Source organism: Coturnix japonica, chromosome 12 (genome assembly GCF_054131305.1).
Source record: "Coturnix japonica strain WE chromosome 12, WE-NBRP24, whole genome shotgun sequence".
Classification (NCBI taxonomy): domain Eukaryota; kingdom Metazoa; phylum Chordata; class Aves; order Galliformes; family Phasianidae; genus Coturnix; species Coturnix japonica.
Window position 1 is genome coordinate 16,850,954 of NC_140674.1, and position 20,781 is coordinate 16,871,734.

A 20,781-nucleotide genomic window follows, 5' to 3' on the forward strand; every position below is an offset into this window, starting at 1 on the left:
AAAAATGAAACCCTTCCTTATGTGAAGCGTTTCACTGATAGCACTGAAAGTACTTTTTAAAGAAGTTAACGTGTTCACTCACCTTGGGGAAAATACTCTGTAACAGCTCATCCAACAAGCTAGTAGTACAGCTGAAGATATGAGTTTCCTTAGATTTTAGCTCATGCCCTGGAATCATGTAAAAATCATTTTAAAGCCATTCTGCGCTCTTCTTCAAGGACCCCTAGACATGCATCTGTCTAAATTTCACTCCAGAAAGTTCTAACTAATTAGACAGAAATATCCTAGCTGCAACTGCTTGCTGCTTAAGTTTGTTTCATTTCAGACTTGAGTTGGTGCCAAGTTTAAATATATCTAATGTGCTTTCTTCAGGTCATCAGAAAATTCAGTTGTCATAGTAAAGCCATTCCCATCCAACCTGTGCATAGTAGCTGAGTGCTTAGAGCAGCTACATCAGTTTGCTCACAGCTTCAGCAATTTGTATTTCATCTCAGAGGAGAATACCCTTTCCTTCAGGTTGCAAGTTGATCTGAGTGCTGAGGCTTTCTGGTGTGCTCTTTGAAAATTGTCTTACGTACATTTAGAAATCAGAGGTTTTGGAATCTAAAGAGGGGTGAGTAAAAGTGTGTCTGATCCTACAGTGTAGTTGGGACTGTACACATAGTGGTGTGGAAGATGCTTTTCTCCAATTTGTTATCCAAAATCCCTTTGTTTTTATTTAATAGTGCAAAGAGAACTGGTGTAGATGTTAGAATATCTCAAAGCAGATTACTTCTTATTACCTTACTTGACATTTTTTCATCTGAGAAAGAATTAGCCACACCTGAATTTCTTTGACTTAAACATCACGGTGTGGTCAAATACTGTGATCATTCTGTGCAAAAATAACATTGTTTTAAATAATTTCATTTATCTGATGTATGTCTGGAGTCAGAAGCTTGTCTGTAGGGGGATTATAGTTATAGATACCACCAAATAAGCCAGCTAATATGTTTATTTCTAATGGCATAAGCATGAGATGTCCTGTATTGTTTGTACAAATGCATTGTTAGGAGAAAATGAGGGTGGGGAGCTAATGTGAGTAATGTCACACAGCAATAAAAAGTGAAAAGAAATTCTGGAAAATACGTCCACTCTTGTCTGACTTCTCCTGTGAGCTGTCTGAGTAGCTAATTTTGACAGAACTGAAAAATAAAAAACACTGCTTGCATTATTAAAATCATCAGCAACCAATTTGCTTCAATTAAAGACTTGAAGATGCTTCCAGTGTTTTGATTAAGAAAAAAAATGAGAAAGTTTCTTATTCATCTCGACAGGCATCTTTGTAAAATGGAAGGTCCCCTGCGCTCCTCTGGAGCAGTGTAATACATCCATGAGCATGGATTCTCAGAACTATCTATAATGCATATAGTGCTTTCTGCTCTCCGTGGCTTTTTTCCCACTCTCTTTACGTCATTTGCCATTTGTGAGGGTTGCCAGGGTAATGACCAATCATCCCTGGAGAGATGCCTGCTAGTAAAGACAACATAGGCTTTCTCTTTTTTGGTATTCTGCAGTATGTATTTGAGAGCTATTCTAACATCAAGATTGCAGAACTTTTATTTAGTTAGTAGGGAGTAAAAGTTGACAGAGCATGAAATAGCAGCTTGCAGCCATTAAGGTAAGTGAGAATTTTTCTTCTCTTTTCTGTTTTATTAACATACTGAATGTCTGAATGCCCTCAAAACACTGAGCATCATTACAGGCTTATTTTAATTTTTTTACTATAGGTGAAACCAACCTTGAAATTATTTATAGCAGAGAGATTTTACCTAATTTGAACATTAAAATCTTAGTAGCGCTGTGTGTACAACAGGTCCAGATTCTATTCTCTTTTTCAACTGTGAATCCAAGCTACTTTCCCACCTATTCATTCACCAAATACATCCAGTCATCCCAAAAATACGTTCAGAAGAATCAATGAAAAAGAAACAAAACCGGTGTGTTGTAATGCAGATTAGACAGCACTACCTTGGTTGCCTCTAAGGCAGCTGGTAATTTGAGTTGTACTGAATACGTGTGTGTGTATGTATACGTTTATTTAAGGAGAGCAGGAAAACTGAAAATTCAGAGCTGAGCCTTATCCTGTAAGATGCTGAGTATGTTCATCTCCAATAAATTTTGCTAATTAAGTAGGCACTTGCAGATTTACAAGGTAACTCTTTGCTTACCTATGGACAGTAAATAATAGAGCCTCCAAATCACAGATTCTTTTTCTAGTCTCATTGCTACCAGTGGAATGTGGTGCTCATAAATGCTTTGCAGGCTGGGATTGAGTTTTGCAATTTTATATTTAAGGGCACATTAAAACAAATTCTCACTGACTTCCAAAGCTTCTACAAAGTATTTGTGTAATCTGAGCTATGACGCACATGAATGAAGGGATTGTGGTGGTGGTTTTTGTTATAAATGAAGCATGTTGAAATGATCTCGAGTCAAATGCATGTGTATTGGTGCAGACACCTGTTTGCTTGCTGCCTTCCTGGGTGTAAGGGACAGTTGAAGGAGTGGTTGTATTTTTCTGTAAAATGGCTAAGGTAAGAGAATTTGGAACAGTAACTCCTCAGAATCTCTGCTTGCTACTTAATGTATTCATACCTACACAGAGCTTCACGTGCTTTATGTCCGGGCAATCTTAGTGTCACAGCGAGCACAACTTAAGACTAACAAGAGAAAGCATGTATGTTTATTTCATTCTGTTTCATGCTTATTACAAAAACATGCAGTGTGAGCTTGACTCATACGGTCCCCAAGTGAAAAATGCATTTAGGGCATTTCATTTAGCACGTAAGTTCAAGCTAGTGAATTCTAGCTGTTACAAAGTGTTCAGATGTGTTTCTGATAGCTTTGTATTATCAAAACAAGTGGAGCACAGCAGTAAGTCTGGATGTGTGTATATGAAGGAGAAGAAAATTGAGAGTAACAATTTTCGTCTGAGATGAAAATGATCTTTTCATCAGGCTGTAAAGAAAACATGTTTATTCAGAATGTAGACCTAGTTGCTCCTTCTTAAAATTGTTACTGGTTGTTTGACATCTCTTTTCTGGATATCACTTTTAAGCAGTTTAAGATGCCTAATACTTACGTGGTTGTAATGGAAGGAAAAATGATCAGTAAGTTGACAGACAGCTTAATATTATCTGTTTATCAGCTTTCCACATGATTCTGCCATATTTTTTTTAGCAATCTTGGGGGGGGAACACGATCTATTTTTGTATTATTCTATGTGGTGGTTTACAACAGAAAAGTAATATGATTACAATTATGTTTTGTGATGAGATTCGGGGGTAAACCTTTCTGGGGAAGATGGTGGGCAGCAGGCCTCAGTGTTTGTCTTTTTTGTGTCTATTTGTTTCTGTTCTCTGTTTCCCTCTCTCTAACTTGGAAATGCACTATGTGCAGAGAATAGCACTTTGAGGCAGTGGGAATGACAGAAGGTGAAAGGAGTAACATCTGTGATGTAAATTACTAACAGTGTGTCTTTCAACAATTGGGGCAAGGTACTTGTGATGCTGAGGAGCTGAGTGATGCAAGAAACAGGCAGTTCTGCAGCAGCAAGTCTAGGAAAGCATGAGGCAAACAGGTTGGGTGTCATGAAGGAAAGCCACGAGAGGAGGTGTAAGTATGTGGTTTTTAGCTGTGCTGGGATTGGAAATGTGGTAAGCTCTGCAAGTGGTAGAGACTCCAGGGAGCAGGATAGGAGGAGATGGTTTCTAGAGCATGTTGATAGAGCTGATGTGCAGGGCTTGGGGAGAAAAGCTGTGGGAAGTAGGCTGGGCACTGAAGCTTGGGATGTGGGGTTTACCCACTGTAGGTGCTGTTGGGTGGTTTGAGCCTTTTAATGCCTTGTCTGTTGCTGGAAACAGCAGAGTGGTGAATTCTAGTCGCTTCTTTCACTTCTGCGTTGTGAAAAAAGAGGAGGAAGAATTAACAGCGCAAATCAATCCACTTTTGAAAAGTCAGGCTTCAAAACAAAAGGGGAAAATATGGGAAATGCTAGGAAGGAGCTGTTTAGAGGAATAGGAAAATAAATTAAGATAGCAAAAGAAAGCAATGCTTATCCTAGAAAAGTTGAGACATACTGAATAAGTGGAAGAACATCTGAAAACATCCAGTAGCCTGAATATCTCATCCCTTGAGAAACAGAAAGCAGGAAAATATATGAAGGTGAACAAATGAGTTTCCAAGCATGGTGTACAGTAATGCAAGCCATTATTCATAATATACTATCACTGCACTGGACAGCTCAGCCTAAATTGTAGCCTTTGCTGCTAGAGGTTTAATTATCCCGAGCTCTGATGGATTCTTTTTTCTTATGGGCATTGACTGTAAATTATGTCATTACTGTTTTTTGGTGTTTTTTTTTTCCTTATGATCAGTCTCTCTTAAAGAAATACTGTGAGGGTTAATTCATGGCTGTAATCATTAATGAGACCATCTGATGGAATGTGTACTCATTTTTTTGTCTAATCCAAGTCCTGCGGTTCTTGTATTTGTTGCTGTTGTTGCATTACCTGGCCCTAATTATCCATTGCTACGAACAAGCTCAGTTCTGTTACTTCTGGGATCTGGCTTCTGGATCGTAGGTCCAAAATTCCGATGTGAAATGTGTGTGTTTCTGGTGTTGGAGAACTAATTGAATTGCATAGACTTATAGTGGCACCAGAAGGCACAGGAAGAATTGCAGTAGAAATTTCTAATTTTTAAATTGCCACTTACTGACGTTTTTGGAGGGAAGTGATGAAATTGTGCTTTATCATCCAAAGCTGCAATCTAGAAACATGCTCTTTGCATAGGCACAATAAAGGCACGCAGGAGGGAGGCTGCTGTTATTTGACTAGGAGTACGCACGGCCAGGAAATCTTTAAATTTAGCGTGTATATATTGGTACTTTCTAAAGTTGCCTTTAAATTGAACCTTAAGGTTTATTTTTGAAGAAGAAATTAGTGAGTGTCTTGTGGCTTAAAACAGAACTGGTTGTCAAATAATGGGCATTTTAATGTGTTTTACTAAAAGATTTCAATTTGTAATTCTAGGCCTGTTTTCAGATGATTTGCTAGAGTTTCATTGCTGGTCAGTAGGCTTTAAGGTTCAGATAGACACGTGCTTTCAAACATAGGATCGCTTATTCCATATATTTACTGTGTAATGGTGGACAAATTCATTTAACAGTTTAGGAGTTGCTTCTTATATATATCCTTACATATAAACAGCTGAGACCTTGGGTCAGTGTGGCCAGAGAGATTATATTACTGCGCTGATGATGATGATGGTTGAGCTGTGAGTGTGCACATAGGATTGAATCTTTGCAAGATTTTATTTACAATTTTATGTAACTTTTGAGTTAAATTCAGGCTCACCATTGCATGATTGGCTTTACTGTGTCAAGCCAGTAAGTCCAAGTGGCCTTAGAACTTCATCCTGCCTTAACGTGCTGCTGATGGATGGCTGCAGCTCAGCTCTGCTGCAGCTGAACAGCTGAACTGAATATGGGTGCTGCAGTCGTGTTGGCTTTTACAGAGCCTTGCATCTGGCAGGTGTTGCCTTATACAAATAGATCTACTCATAGTCAGTATGTAGTAATGTTATGTGAAATGCTATAGAGCCGAGATGCAGCATGATCGAGTGCAGTCCCTGTTGACTTCAGTGGGTGTGTTAGTCAATTAGGGACTGCGGAGTTTAGATCATTGCTTTTGGCTTACATCATTGCAAATATTATTGATGGTTATAATGCTTTCAGGGCTCTTTCAGGCTTTTAGTCCACAAATTGACTGTAACGTTAAAGACTTGCCTGGGGGTAAAAGGAGTACTTACATCCATCTCATCTTTCATTTACTTATTCCTGAGTCTTTCTGCGCTATTCCTTTGGGAGTGCTCATAGGAAATATACAATTTAATGAAGGGGGGGAAGGAAAGTTGTCTCAATATAGCTGTACTCAATGTTTGTTTTTGTGCATTAGACTTATGCCTTCCCTGTTTATTTATTTATTTTTCCAAATATGTAGAATTGCAGATTTTCTTTATCATAGAGAAAATTAAGGCACAGTAAATTTAGAATGAATATTGAAGAAAATTAAGTTTCCCAGCGGCAGGGATGGATACAGTGCTTGAATATTAAAACTAGGCTGTGTGGAGTCATAGGAATCTTATTATAAGGAATGAACTCGTGTCAGCAAGAGGAGGGACTGGGTGGCTTATTTTCTTTTACCTTTCCAATCTGCATGCAGTGTACAACTACTGCACATGCTGTTGCTCAAGCCAGCTCCTGAGTTGCTTCATGTGAGTGAGTAGCACAGACAGGCTTTCCATCACATAATTCTGACAGTTCAGCCTCTGTTCACAGTAGGAATATGGATAGGATAGAAATCTTTTTGCTGGTTCTGTGTTAGCCACTGAAATAGAATACTGTTTCTACCCTTTTCCATTCATGCTTTGAGGAAAAGCAGTGAATGAGCCTCTCCATGTATAGTACATGTAATTGCATATGGTGATTTTTTAATTCAAGAATTGACAATGAAATGTCTAAAAGCCACATATATACTTAAGCAATTGAAAATAAAAGAGGTTAGTAGGGATGGGCAGAAACACTTTTAGGAGATCTGCCATAGAAATCTGTTTGCATTTCAGGTAATATATTCTCATTATAGATCTTCCCAAAGGCATCTGCAGATAGAGATGGGATAAGTCTCACTCATACACGTGTGTATTTTTAGGTCTAATTAGTAAAAGGTGAGAAATGCATCTGCGGGAAAATTGATTCATGTACTGTGACTCCTTATTTAGCTGCGTCTTAGGTGAAGTGAAATTGCACTAAAATAGTCTTCCTATATGAGGCATTTTCTTGCAGTAGAAGGCACAATACATGTTATCTGTCAGGGAAAGAAATGGGCTGTTTAAATTCAGGTAGTGTAGCATCTTCAGGCAGAAGAGCTATTTTTAACTTCAGATGTAGCTTAATTTAGAAGCTGAGCAGTTGAAGTCCCTTTTTTTCCCCTCACTCCTCCAACTGGAGATTTTTTTGATAACGACTGTAGATATCCTTGTGTGAAGATAGTGAATAGAATAAAAAATCCATTATCCTCAGCTTCAAGGTCATGGAAGTACACAGCTAAACAAGGCAGCATTATGGCAATGTTGTCATATGTGTACACACAAGATTAGATTAGATAGATACACTAGTTTGTAAGTGGAAGGACCACTCTGGCTCCTTTTATATCCCTTTATGCAGGATTTTGCCAAGTCTGTATTTTTTGTAGGAAGTGCTACATAGGAAGTGCTACTATAATTGCACATAGTGATGTACAGCACATGGTGAAGAGAGATGGTTTCAGTGGTTTCTAGGGGAGAAATATTTATGAGAAAAGTCAGCACTGTTTGCCCGCACTGAGTTTTTTCTGAACCATCTTCTGTTTACTTTGTAATTTAATCACAAGAACTGAGAAGCTCATCTATTTAAAGGCAGTCAGAATGCAGAATTGAAGACTTGACTTTATGAACTGATTACGGGCTTTTTAATGCATTCACATTCAGAATGTTGGGGGGGGGGAAAGCGCTCTCAATTGGAAGTCCTTTCAAGATGGCTTATTGCAAACAGTCTGTTGCACAGAATTGCACACGATTGCAGGGGTTGTAAGGGGGCTTTAAGACACTGTGGAGTCCAACCCCCTGCTATAGCAGGTACCCTGCAATGCAGTGTGCACAGGTAGGCATCCAGACAGGAATTGGTTCTTGCATTATTGCGTACTCCGTGTCACTCAACAGTCATCTATTGAATTTCAGTAGTGTTTCAGCACAGAATTTATTTCTTGTGGAGTTCTACAGTTTACATCTCCAAGCTCAGCTGAAGGTGATTCTGAAAGCTATTCTGGTTGGATAACAATAACAAAAAGCAAAGAGATGTGTGCCATTATCACAGAAATAATTGGGTTATTAATGAGCTGAGTCTGACATGGAATGGTTGGCTCCATTTCTAAGCGTAGTGACACCTTCACCATTAACTCTTAAATACCCACCTGCTCACACAGCTTCTTAGAGACCCTGAAATTTTGCTTGAATGTTTGACCAATTGTTCACTTACAGAGTAAGTAATGTAGGATTTTTAGGTAGCTACCAAAAAACACAATTATAAGTGAAAGCTTTTGCTGCCATTTCTTCCTTAACTTATGACAGCTAAAATTAGAGGGTTTCATTCTATTGTTTTTATACTCAGAGTGGCATGATGTAAAGTAGTAAGAACATCATAAAACGAGGTAAAAATGCAGACATCTAATCATGGATGTTCAGTGGAGTTGAAAAAGAAATGTCCTCTAAAGCTTGACAATTCCTTAAGTGCCTACGTTGTATAAGTATTCTTTCAATTGAGGTATTTTTTTCTGAGGAATGCTCCTTTCCTTGGCTGCTTCTACATGGAGGGGAATAAGGGAGTAACCATTGAGGTTGTTAGAGCCGCTAAGCTTTGTTAAGGGCTTTTCCTAGTTCTCTACTGGCCAAACAAATCAGAAGAAATGCTAAATTTAGTCTCTGGGAGGTATTTTAGTAGTGCTGTCAGAAAGTCGGACTATGACGCACAGTTTGGATTGGGGATTTGAATTCTTAAAGTCTTCCCTTTAAAAGGATTTTCTTTATAATGAAACAAATGAATTGCAGCAATATTTGCTGAAATGCTTTTGTCTTTGTAGAGAAGATCTGCTTTTATCACATCAAAGGCTTAATCTGAAGGTTGTAGGAAAAAGTAACATTCAGAACAGATTATGCTTTCTTGTTTTGGGTATTTTGGTGTGTTGTCAGGAGACAGGATTCAGTTTGCCTATTAAAGAGGTTTAAAAAAGACTAAAAAACATCTAAAAGGAGTATTGCAGTTGTCAAGAAACAGTTGAAATCTTATGGAATATAGAGTGATATTTTTGTTCTTAAAGAAACACAGGCTATGCTCTAAATTTTCTGAGTCGCTTCATAAAATTTGATCAGCTTGAAGTTATCAGTGTTCATTTGTATCTGCTTTGTTTTCATTCAGTTTTTAGTGAAGAGGAAAGCAACTGTTTGGAGAGCAAATGAGATTTCTGTCTACTTTGTGATTTCTTGCAGAAGTTCCATTTAAATGTCCAGACAGGTTTGTGTCCCAGAAGGGTGAGTGACCAGAGCAGGCATTCAGGTACCACTGTGCAGGGAATGGCAGCAATTCTTATGCAGGAAGATAGCTGGAGAGGATGGCCCCAAAGCCTCATGACTTTTACAGTCTGTGTTTTCACTGACAGGTTTTCATGTGCTTAATGTAGTGGCCGTTCCCTAAGAATTTTATGATAATCTTCATGCTTTAAAAAGTTTAAGCCTTCTATTTCATATTATTTGTTGCTGAGCTTTGTCACTCAGCAAGGAAATGTATTAGTGTTTTCCATGCCTGCAAATCACAGGGTGACACGCAATAGATGAGCTTTTATTAATCACTGTGCTGTCTTCTCAGAAATGGAAATTGATTTTTATCAAAGTGTGACAAATTACAAGAGTTAAATGAATTGATATTAAGGTGAAATGCAGGAGAGTGTAGCAGTCATACCATGTATCTGATTAATTATATAAATGCTGTGCTCTTATGGGGATTTTCGCACATCATTATTCCATGCTACCTGAAGGACATCTTTTATCTTGGAAGAGACTGTCACAGATGAGCTACTAAAAACAGTTGATGTAAAAGCTCCTGCTCACCAAAGGGGGTGAAAGACTGAGTGCTGTTTAGATGTGTAAACAACTAAAAGTCATAGAGCAGGAAAGAGTGTGGTTGAAGCATTTAGTGCACTGATAAAATCTGCTGCTTCTAGCTTCAGCAAAACTTGAGAATGAAACAGAAATAAAGTGTAGAAACACAGGGGAGATGCACAAAGGTAGTTCCTATTGCATAACCTCGCATGCCTGACTTAGGTGCCTAGTTGAGGAAAACTATTTTCCTGGGCTCTTGAGAGGTTTAATGGAGAGGAAGTTCTTCCAGAAAGTAATTCTGAATCCAGATGTATTGCTCCACCTACAGGGGAACCCAGTGCTCTTCAATGACTACATAGAGACCTTTTTGGTTAACTACCTGTCTCCCTTGACCTCCTGAGATATGTATGGAATGTGCGGAGGTAGTAGTGCAGTTCTTATAGGGTCTCTGTGAAGACAGGTTTGTAGGTAGGGATACCAACCTGATATTGACAGTGTTCTTTTCTCATGTGCCATCACCTTGGGAAAATTCAGTTTTCCCTTCAGTTTTCTCTCTGTTTTTTAAGTGACATTCAGATCCCACGTGTAAAGGCTGAACAGTTTGTGTGAAAGAAAAATGTCAGTGGAGGAGAGACCTGTGCAATGGGTTTGTAGTCTGGAGTCAGATAGGTTCGAGGACCATTCTCTTCTAAGTTCTTTCCAAGAAATGGAAGCAGTGAAAAAGCAGTATTGAAAAGAACATACATAAAGTCTGGCTATTCATTCAAATGAATGAAAATTTTAACTGAAAGAGGCTTCAAAAGCATTAAGATTGGAAGTAGATTTCTTCAAGTGTTGATACCAAAAACTTTGCATCCAAGGCCGAGCTTCCAAGGATCTGTTGAATTCTCAGTCCCTCACATCTGACTTGCAGCACTGTTAGCACTTTTATGTTTCTCTGTTGCACTTGTTGTGTTTAATACAAGACACGAAGGCACACTGGTGACAGCTCTATACCAACAGAACTTTGCAGACAGATGCTAAGATTTGATCCTGTTACTCACTGTGTGTTTTACTCACTGCTGTAGCTGGGACTTTAAAATGCAAGCAACACACTTTTTTTTTTCCCCGTATATATTTCCAAATCGTTCTGATTTAATCTCTAATTAATAGAAAATAGTTTATAACCTAACTAGAGATTTTAACATACCTAGGTGAACTTTACATTAACATGTTTTGTCATGAAAAAGAAAGGTTTTCCTCCTTTTGGCTGACATTCCTCACTGATTCTTGCATGAACGTTCATCATACCTACATTAAGTTTATTTTTAAAAGAAACTTCTTCTTCTTATAAGGTGGCCCTTATACATAAAAGTTAAAATTCATCTGATAATATCATCAGGAAGTATGAGTGATACTTAAAATCAAGTTGACATTTTAATTACTGTTGCAGGAAAAAAAAAAACAACACGGTAGTTTACTCAGAAATGATGTTGAGAATTTTACATCAGTCCTATGACAGAATTGAAGGCAAATTCACTGATTCCTTTTTACCACTGTATGATCAGTATTAGGCTTAGGAGCTCTGGAAGAGCGTCTGGATAGGGAGCGAGGAGATAATGGTTTAGGGGTTTTCTGTAGGTATGGTAAAGGGAGAACTAGATGATCTTATAGGTCCTTTCCAACCTTGTGATTCTATGATTCTATGATAAGGGGATCTGAAGGAAAAAAATGTTTGCTGGATGCCAAAAACCATTCTGAAATGCTGTTTCCAGACCAGCTCTCTGATTTTAGTTAGTAAAAAGCAAGTTACATGACTTTGGTATACCGGGACAGAAAATAGTACATAAGGAGCAAAATCAAGGAGCAATTTCATTTTAGCAGGTGGGTTAAATAGGTGTATGTTAATTCTTACCTGTAATTTTGTTTCATTTGTTTGATTTCACATTTTGTTTTAGTGTGAACAGATGCTTTTTCACTGGCAGATTTGGTTACAAGGTTCAGTTGGTTGACCAGGACTTCTCTGGTCTTACAGAGCTCCATAATACAGAGGAGAGAGAAAAAAATTCAGCTAAATATTAGAAAGTGTGAGCAGAGGTACTTCCCAGCAGAAAATTAGGAAATGAAAATCCTCGTGCTTGGCATGGAGTAGCAAAATTACAATGTGTATATTCCCCAGAACCTGAGAAATTAGGAATTGAGAATATAAACATGTTTGTGTGGTATTACAGTTCAGTCTTGGAGATAACAAAAGGAGGAAGCCCAGTTTTTATTTTGGAGTTATTATTTTCTGACACATATAAATAAGGGCAAATGTGTGTTTAAAAACAAACAAACAAAAAAAAAAAAAAAAAAGAGCTACAAGAAAATCAGCGGGGCAAAATCCCAAGGCCAGCTAAAGAAGTGGTTTAAATGTATGAAACAAGACTTGTGCAGCAAACACTGAAACATCTGTAAAAAGCTTCAAAGTAGTAGCAAATACAGCTAAAGGGAAATGCATTTTATAATCCAAGCAAGAAGACTTCTATAGTACTACACTTAACTACCTTTCCAATGTCATTAGTGTATACGGAGGCATAAAGTATCCTCAGTCTTGTGGTCTATAAATGTCATCAATTCAAGGGGAAAATATCCTTGCATTGTTCATGGATGCTTTAGGGTGAAACAAAGTTGTTAGCCCAAGGCCTGAAAATGCATGTTGGTGCTGAGTTCTTCTAATGATAACAGAAATACATGCACATATAAATCTCAATGCACCATGATTATGCTTTTGTATTCTTTCTAGTATTTTCTCAATGTACTTTTTGAAAGAGTAAATAACGAAGCTTAGTTACAAATGTGTTCTTCTCCAGGCATAGCCCTTGGTGAGAAGCATGCAGCCTCATCCCTGGGCCTGCTGCTCTCATTGTGTTGTTTCTGGCCCAAGCATCCCTGTATTCATCTGATGTGGGTGCTCCTGTACCACAGCTTGCAGTAAGGACTTACTTGAGTAAGGCTGCCCTTAGGCAAACCCTTTAAATGCCTTCTTTGATGTCACCTCAGCCTTGGGGACTGTTTGGTATTTCTCATGTGACCCATAAGAGGACGTTCCCTGATAAACACACTGAAATGCATGGACAAGGGAAACACAGCGTGATTCCCCAGGGGATATCAGCTCTGATAGTTGTAAGGGACTTTTTCATCTGGGACTTGAAATGGTCAGACCGTGCTCCCAACCACTAAGGCATGGGTGTGCAACCTTTTGGCTTGTCTGAGCCACGTTGAGGGAAAAGGAATAGTCTTGGACTGCTTATAAAACACACAGTATAGTTAACAAATTACATAGTTAATGCATAGAAGTTGCAAAACTTTTTTATGTTTCAGTAAAAAATATTTATATAAAAGTTAAGAAAAGCTGAAACTAGGAGGTTGGGCACATGTCCCACTTAGATTCAAAGTAATAACCCACAGTAAATTGTTCGTGAATTTGCAGATGCTGGTGGTGAGCCCAGCAGTAGTGAGCAGGATAAAGGGCTGACTGAAGGGGATGCTCAAAAGAAAGTGACTAGACTGGAGAATGACCAGATGGGGCTGGGCTTGGGAGTTGTGTTTGATGTATTTTGCTTAACAGAGAGAAAGAACTATAAACACCTTCATACAATGAGCACCAACTCCTTTTGGGTCTTCTGTATTCAGATGAGCGAACTGTGGCAGGTACAAAGAAGAGCTATCAGGATGAGCGAGGGAATGAAACTCCATCTTGTGAAGGGAAATGAGAAATGCCTCCTACCCAACCAAATGGAGGTTGCTAGGCAGAAGGATCATTAAATATAATGAGAGCAAATATTGATACATGGGTAGGTTTGGTTTCCATGCTCACAGAGCCCTTAGCCTCCCTACTGAGATCACTAACAGAGCGGCCCACTGCTGCCTGCTGGGGTGAGTGGTTGCTGATGGGAGTGAATGGCTGACTGATAGGAAGGCCAGCAGACCTCAGAGCTTTTGCATGTGATGCTCACGAGAGAGTTGCCAGTAAAACCATATTTCCGTCAGAACTGCAAAAAGTGCTTAGCAGTCTTTTAAAAAAAAGACATTAAAAAAAATGTTGCTTGCAGTATCGCTTACAAAAGGAGGAAAAAATCTTTCCTTTGGGATCTGGCTGGAACTCCTGTTTGGCCTTTTGAACTCCGCCCTGGTGGTGTCACAGCCTCCTCTTGCCTGAGCAGATCACTGGGTTCAGCTGCCGTACCCAGCCAGGCCTTGATAGCTCTGTAAGTGTGAGTGCTGGTGACATCATGCTCCCTAGGGTGTCAGCTATTAGCTGCTAAAAATAGCTCCAGGCACACACAGTAGAAAAATCAAATGTCTGTTTCAACCAGGAGTGAATGGGAAGGTAAAGAGCGCTCAGCAGAGGGGCTTTTTGCTTAAATACGAGGGCAGCGGTGTTGTACCACGACCCTGGCAACTGCTGTGGGTGATGCTTCAGGACTGAGAGCTGGGGAAGCCCACAGGGACAAGTTCATCCCTGATGTAATTCCAGCACTGTGATGGTAAGTGAGCTTTTGTGTTTATTTCCCACTGGCTCAGTTATCTTGCATTTTGCAGCTCTTAATGAAAATTAGGCTATGGGATTCACAGCACTAGAGTGATGTCAGTGTTACTGCCAATATAATCACTGCTCTATGCAAGAATGAAACACAAAGCAGTATTAATAGAGTAAAATGAAGCATTCTGAGAAATAACATACAGTGCAAACTATTTACAGGCATAAATGGTGCATCTAGATTCCAAGATGTCTTGCTCAGTATGTGTTTGGAGGCTCTTTGGTGTGAAATTTCTGAGAGTGCCTGTAACATTCAGGCCTTGGTTTTACGGATCTAGGAGCTAAGATGGAGAATTCTGCTCAGTGTTTCTGTGATATTAGCCAGGTGGTTCAGATAAATTGAGCTGCTCCAAGTTAAAATTGATTCTGGTGAAGCACATATAAATGCAGAGGTGACATAACATGAAAGTTAAGATGAAAGTAGGTCTGGGTGTCTCGTGATCTTTGAAAATCACATCCTGGAGTGTTTATACTAATTAGGCCATGATCAGACACGTTTGTCCAGGCTTATCAGTGCTTCTAGCCTGAGCTACTCATAGCAGCCTTTGCTATGCTTCTTACCTTGTCTAAGGTCTGGCTTGATCAGAAACATGAGGGCTGGGGCTCATCTAGCCAAAATGAGCAATTTTCATTCTGAGTTACAAACACATGGGCCTGAAACTCCCTTGGCTAAAGTGTCATCCTTTTCTCACCTGTTTGGAGTCATCTACCTGTGTTGAGTCACAGCCGCCAGAATCTGCTTGTAACTTCAAGTGATCAGGAGAACACCTTGCTCTCCTTCCAGCTATTGTGCCCTGGCCCCCAAAACTGCCTGGTCTGTTTGCAACCAGGACTCAGGCTGAGAACAGAGATCTGCTGAACCTGCAGAGCCCAGCAGTCTCTGCCAACTGCAGCCTTTCCAAGAGGGAACACAGAGCTGGATATGGATGTGGGTTATCAGAGTGGATGCAAGTAAAGCAATGGATCCATTACAGCAACAGATAACAGACTCATAAAGCAACAGATGCATTACTTACCCATTTTGCAAGATTCAATTATGTGAACTTTGTGAAGTATATAATTGTTTATTTATTTTTTTTACTCTGTGTTCATCCCTTAAATGATGATGCCTCTAAAACATATTCCCATCCTTCCATTATTTCATCGTGCTGATTCATCTGTGTTCAAAGTTGTTCAGAGCTGGGATCTGGTTCTGCCATAGTTCTGATGGCAGAATGTTTTTTTTATAGATCTGCTCGGTAACTGTCATGGATAAAAGTGAAGGATCCCTGGGTCCTTTGCTTGCTCAGCGTGACATGCAAAGTAGAAGTTCCTTGCCATTACAAATAGGAGGACAGGGGACCAAAGTATGAATGGTTCTGTAAAATTACATTGTCTCTGTTTTTCATAGGGATTCCAGTGATTGTGACAGTCCCTTTTGTCCTCTAAAAATGAGAATTTACAGCTTTAATGATGTTCCTCTGTCAGATACAGAGTTTTCAATTGTAGTGAATTGGATTTTTAAGGGCATAGATTTTAGTTGCAGCTGTGGTGTTTTGAGTGCAAGCAGACTTGCAGTCTGTTTCTCCAGTCTGCAAAGCAGACAAAGAAAAGAGGATGGAAGAGATTCTCTCTTCAGTAGTGGTGGCAGAAGGGTCAAAATAAAATCATAATAAACTCATAGTGAACTCTTGTGTGCTAGTGTGTTGATTTCTTTTTTAATTGAGGACTAATTTAGGTAGCTACTTAAAAGTAACTGCAGGAGTACTGTCTGAAAGAAACTGAGAATAAGGAGTGGAAGTACAGAGGAGTTTTTACAACATAAAATACATTATTTTCAGCAGACAGTGGACTTCTTGCTTAGCGAGCTTTCCTATCACGTACATTTTCCTTGCTGTATCCCCCAGAAGGCTGAATGCTGCTCTCTCCTGCAGACAATGCAGCAACGCCCTTATTTTGTACTAGCGAAATGCTTCTTCATTCACAAGCTATTTCAGTATTGCAGAGCATCTCGCTGCTCTAGCATGCATTTGGCTGAATGTAAAGTAATTTTATTCATAAAAAGATTGTTTTCTCTTGGCTTGGGTTTGCTATCAGGGATGAAGGCACATGTGATAGCACAAACCACTGTGATCTTCAGGCAGACTTTTTCTCTGCTTAAGGCTTTCACTGATGGCCTCAGTGCTAATAATAATGTCCGTAGAATTAAATATTCTCTGCAAAATAAAATTTCCTTCTGAAATGCTGGCAAAACAGTGCTTGTGTAGCATATGCATTGTGGATCATCTGTGGATGATGGCGCTGTATCCTGCATGTTGTGCTCTCAGGGTTAACCAAAGGTGCTTGCTTATGAAATATTCTGGGCAAGGGAAAGAACTACCTGGGCCTTAGGTCTGACTTTAGCTGAGTATTCAGACCTTTTTGTGTACGAATGGATCTGATGTGTATGGAGAGTGTTTCAGTAGAAACAGGATAGAAAGCTAAGCTGTGTAAATGGCTGGGAATGGATTTAGCACGTTTGTTAGAAAGCCTTGGGAGAGGGGACTTTAAATCATCATAAAAATAGGGGTAAAATTCTTATTAATGTGCCCATGGAAGTATGGAACTTTCAGTTTCACATATCTCAAACTGGACCACACTGCCAACTCAACAGGACATGGGTCAGGAATGTATTTAGATCCAACAGCAGGAGGCTGAGTTTGGGCAGATTCTAACTGGAAATGAGGCAAGTGTATCTGTTACTATGGGTCATTAAGTACTGGCACAACTACAGAACAAATGTGGTATATTCCACATGCATAGTAAATTGATGGCTTTGCTACACAAGTCTCACACGTAATCCAAGTTAACTGATGTTGACAAGGTGAAGGTAGAAACTGCTTAGGGAATAATGTTGACTCTCATGCTGTAAAATGTCAGACTGAAAATTAGTATACTGTCTCTGGCTGGAAAATATGAGCCTACAGCTATGGCTCTGCCCTATCTGTGCACAGCAGGCAGAATAAGAGAAGGGTTTTCTTCTGTTGCATGAGGAGATGTTAATGGCACTGTTTAACTAGAGATTTTCATGCAGTTAGGTAGCATCTCATCTGTGCTCATCACTGAGAATATCTGCCACAAGATTTCTGACTTCAGAAGAAGGGCATCCGCATTAAAAAGAAATCTGAAGATTGTCTAACGTGTGAGTTTGAGAGAATCCTTATCCAGGAAACAGTGTTGTCAGCAGCACTGTTTGAATTAAAGCTGCAGATTGGATCTACTCCTTCATGCTGATCTCAACTTTTATGTAGGGCATAAATTGAATACATTACATTTTCTAACACGCCAGGCCAGCACTCTCTGACGCAGATACTAAAGCTGAAGTAAATAGGAGCTGGCAGTGTTTTCCAGCCTGAAGTGTCAGAGCGCTTGAAATTTCAGGTGCTGAATGTAAATGTAGTAGAGATGTTCTAGTTGAAAGATGTCTAAAAAATACACCCAAAGATATATGTTGAACTGAGAATTCCCTCTGGAATCGGCAATTACTGCTAGCATTGTGCCAACCCAGCAAAGGAACCTTTTGATGTATTTCAAGAAACATGCAAGTTCAGTGTCCTGTAGCAGTGTCTGTAAGCACCAGGCTCTCAGGCAGGAAAAAGAATTAAGGTGTTTTTTTGTTGTCGTTGCTAATCGTTAACTTTGCACTCTTGTGCCTTCCTTCCTCTCTAAGCTTCCTTTTTGTGAAGATGGAACCCAGCAATGCAGTGTTTGCCTATGGGCGTCCTTTTTCCTGTGAACACAGAGAGCCCTGGAGAACAAATAAACTTTTTTAAGTTGCTGATCCTGCACGTTTGCAAATGCAGTGGGAGATTTGGCTCCCATGTAAGGACAGAAGGATCCGGCTCCTAGGGAATAAACTTCAAAGAACATTAAAAGAAAAGCCTTAGCAGGCACTGGGGCTATAAGAACAAAAAGTGCTTCCAAACAGCAGTAAGTGAAAACCACTGGGAGATGTGGAATAGTCTGACAGGAGCAGTAAGAATGATGGTTCTGAGTCAGGCACTGAATCAGGAAAAAAGAAAAGGAAAAAAAAAGAAAGACAATCCAAGTGAATTAAAGCCTCTTATATTCCTGGAAATGAATTATTTCCTTTTTATCAAAAAGGGAAGAAAGACAAAGAGGTTAAGAATGTAATTATACATTGCGGAAAGAGTTATATGGCAATTTCTGTCTCCCAGGCTTGCAGTCAATGTACTAACCAAGCTCTGCCGCGCTGGCTGCCTTTTTGTAGTGAGTCTCAGCAGCTCTGCTTGCGCTGCCTATTTGCTTTTCAGTACTTCCTCTTGGAGGCTTTCTTTTACTTCATGCTCTCAGCAGGCTTTTAGAGGAAGCTCTGGGTATTATTTTGCGTCCAGAATAAACAGCACAGCAGCGTAAGCTTCTATGCATAGGCTCTCTACTTCCCCTGTGAATTTACAAATATTGAAGAGAAACAAAATGATCACAGAAACAGTGTTTTGAGGCAAAACCACTAAAAAACTAGTGCTGAGGACTCCCTTTGCCTGTGAGTTCAAGTGTATCAGTTGCTTAATTTACTATGAGGGCCTTCAGTGCAATACAAAGCCTATGACCCGTCTTCTCCCCTTTCCTATCTCAGACTGAAGATATTTTCATTCTATTCATCTCTGCTTAGATGCAGGGTGTCTGGAGGCTGCTGCAGAGTATCTGTTTTCAATGCACGCCAACGTTTTGCCAGTCATATGTCACGAGGGAACGTCCTCCCATCGGTATGAACTATATGGCCATGAAAGGAGGCGAACAATAACTGCATTGTGTCCTTCAGGAGATGGATGGAAGCTGAGGGAAATATGTTTTTGTGCACTGTACTTTAGGGTCTTGTGTATCAGTTGCACAGTGCTGTTAGATGTGTTTCCTAGTGTTTGTGAATGAAATTAAGTCAAGAGTGTAAGCAAGAAAATGGTATTTATGTGCTTTTTGATGACAGACGTATCGTAAAATGCTACAAAAAGAGCAGCTGAAATTATTCTGTAAGGAACCTGATCACCAATATGGATTTATCAACCAGGATGTTACACAGTTAACTTGATTCTGTCTGATGGACTTACTAAGAACATCCTTTTTGTGGTTTTTCTTGATGGATGGAAGTTGGTTGGAAATAATTATTCTGAGATTCAGTTATTCGTAAAGCTCTATCATTTAGTAATAACAATCTCTGCCTTTAAATGCATTTGGGTTGCTGCACTTAACATTGGCATACCCAGACTCCTGTCCTCTGGTCACAGAAGAGGATCTGTCATTCCTAATTGCCTGGAGAGCAGAAAAGGGCATTTCCTGCAGATTTTCTAGCTCTTGTGGTGTGGTGCCCTGATGTAGATGAGCCCCTGCTACATCGCACAAATCAGTGGGTAAAATTAACCAGAGCCCAGTTAAGATTTCAAAAACAATCCCAGAGGTTTTATGGGGTTGCAAGCTGCTTTATCCTTCATTATACAAAATAAACAATTTATTTCTTGCTACTTCTCTGGAGAGAAGAGTTAGAAGTTGTCCCGTTAGACATGAGAGCTGCCCAGGAGATAGCTAGAAAAAGCAATGTACAAGTGGTGTGGCCAGCTGGAGCTGTGTGTGGCTGTGACTGGTGGTCCCCTGGAACAGAGAGGACAAGGAAGGCAGGGACAGCATGGCCCAGGACAAGCTGCCCAAGACAAAACAAGGTGAAAGAAAGCAAAACAGGAAGGGGAACAGTGGGAAGAATTAGCCTTTATTTTGTGTGCTGGAAAGATCAAACTGCACTGCACTGTTCACATGTTTAGAAATACATTTTGTTTTGGGATCTGTCTCTCCTTATGCCATCAGTTTAACAGACAGTGATGCAAATGGAAGCGTCAACCACTTTGCTGTCTTCTTGTACAGACAAACATTAATGTTGGATGGTTGCTTTTTAGCACAGGAGCGATCCAACAGTGCTAAAATGGCATTTGTTACACTGTGTCGAGGGAACCAGCTATCACTGTAGCCGCATCATCAAATTGCATTACAGCCCTTGGTCTAATGACGTTTGTATAGATCTTCAGCTCTCCACTGTTTCTTGTTCATCACTGTAGTCTGAAGATAATCATGCAGGGACACTATCCCATTTGATGTTCTTTCCATCTACCTTAGCTAATCATCTCTACAATACACACAAGCCAGCATAATCTGACTTCTTTAGTTGATTTTTTTTGTCTTCATTTTCCTTTCTTTTAGCAGAAATGCTTGAGAGATCAATGAGGTTATTGTGCCTGGTGTATTGCTTAATTCCCCAGCTTCCTGTTGTGGTGGGATCTAGCAGGAAACTTGAAGAAATCCAAAGAACGGCCAAATCTCTGCTCATACTCCAGAGTCCTACCCTGCCTGTGGAACAGGGAAGGTTGAACAATGTGTTGCCTTAAAAGATTAAGTATCTTTTAATTACTGTATGTTTTTGTTCCAATGGACGTAATGCTGGGATTCACATTAGCATCGCTGGGTGC

General features: G+C 39.7%; 1 protein-coding gene across 3 annotated transcripts in view; it reads left to right on the forward strand.

The window, feature by feature from the left end:
- GNB4 (G protein subunit beta 4) overlaps nt 1–20,781 on the forward strand; it is a 55,439-nt gene that overhangs the window by 4,035 nt on the left and 30,623 nt on the right. Inside the window, exon 1 of one of the 3 annotated variants that reach the window (XM_032446668.2) lies at nt 1,475–1,660. The exons of 1 other annotated variant lie outside the window; for it this stretch is intronic. The gene's annotated coding sequence lies outside the window, so the exon portion shown is untranslated. Of the gene's footprint in view, nt 1–1,474; nt 1,661–13,919; nt 14,241–20,781 lie in introns of those variants that run through there. One more of the 3 variants, XM_085513268.1, reaches the window with a different exon arrangement.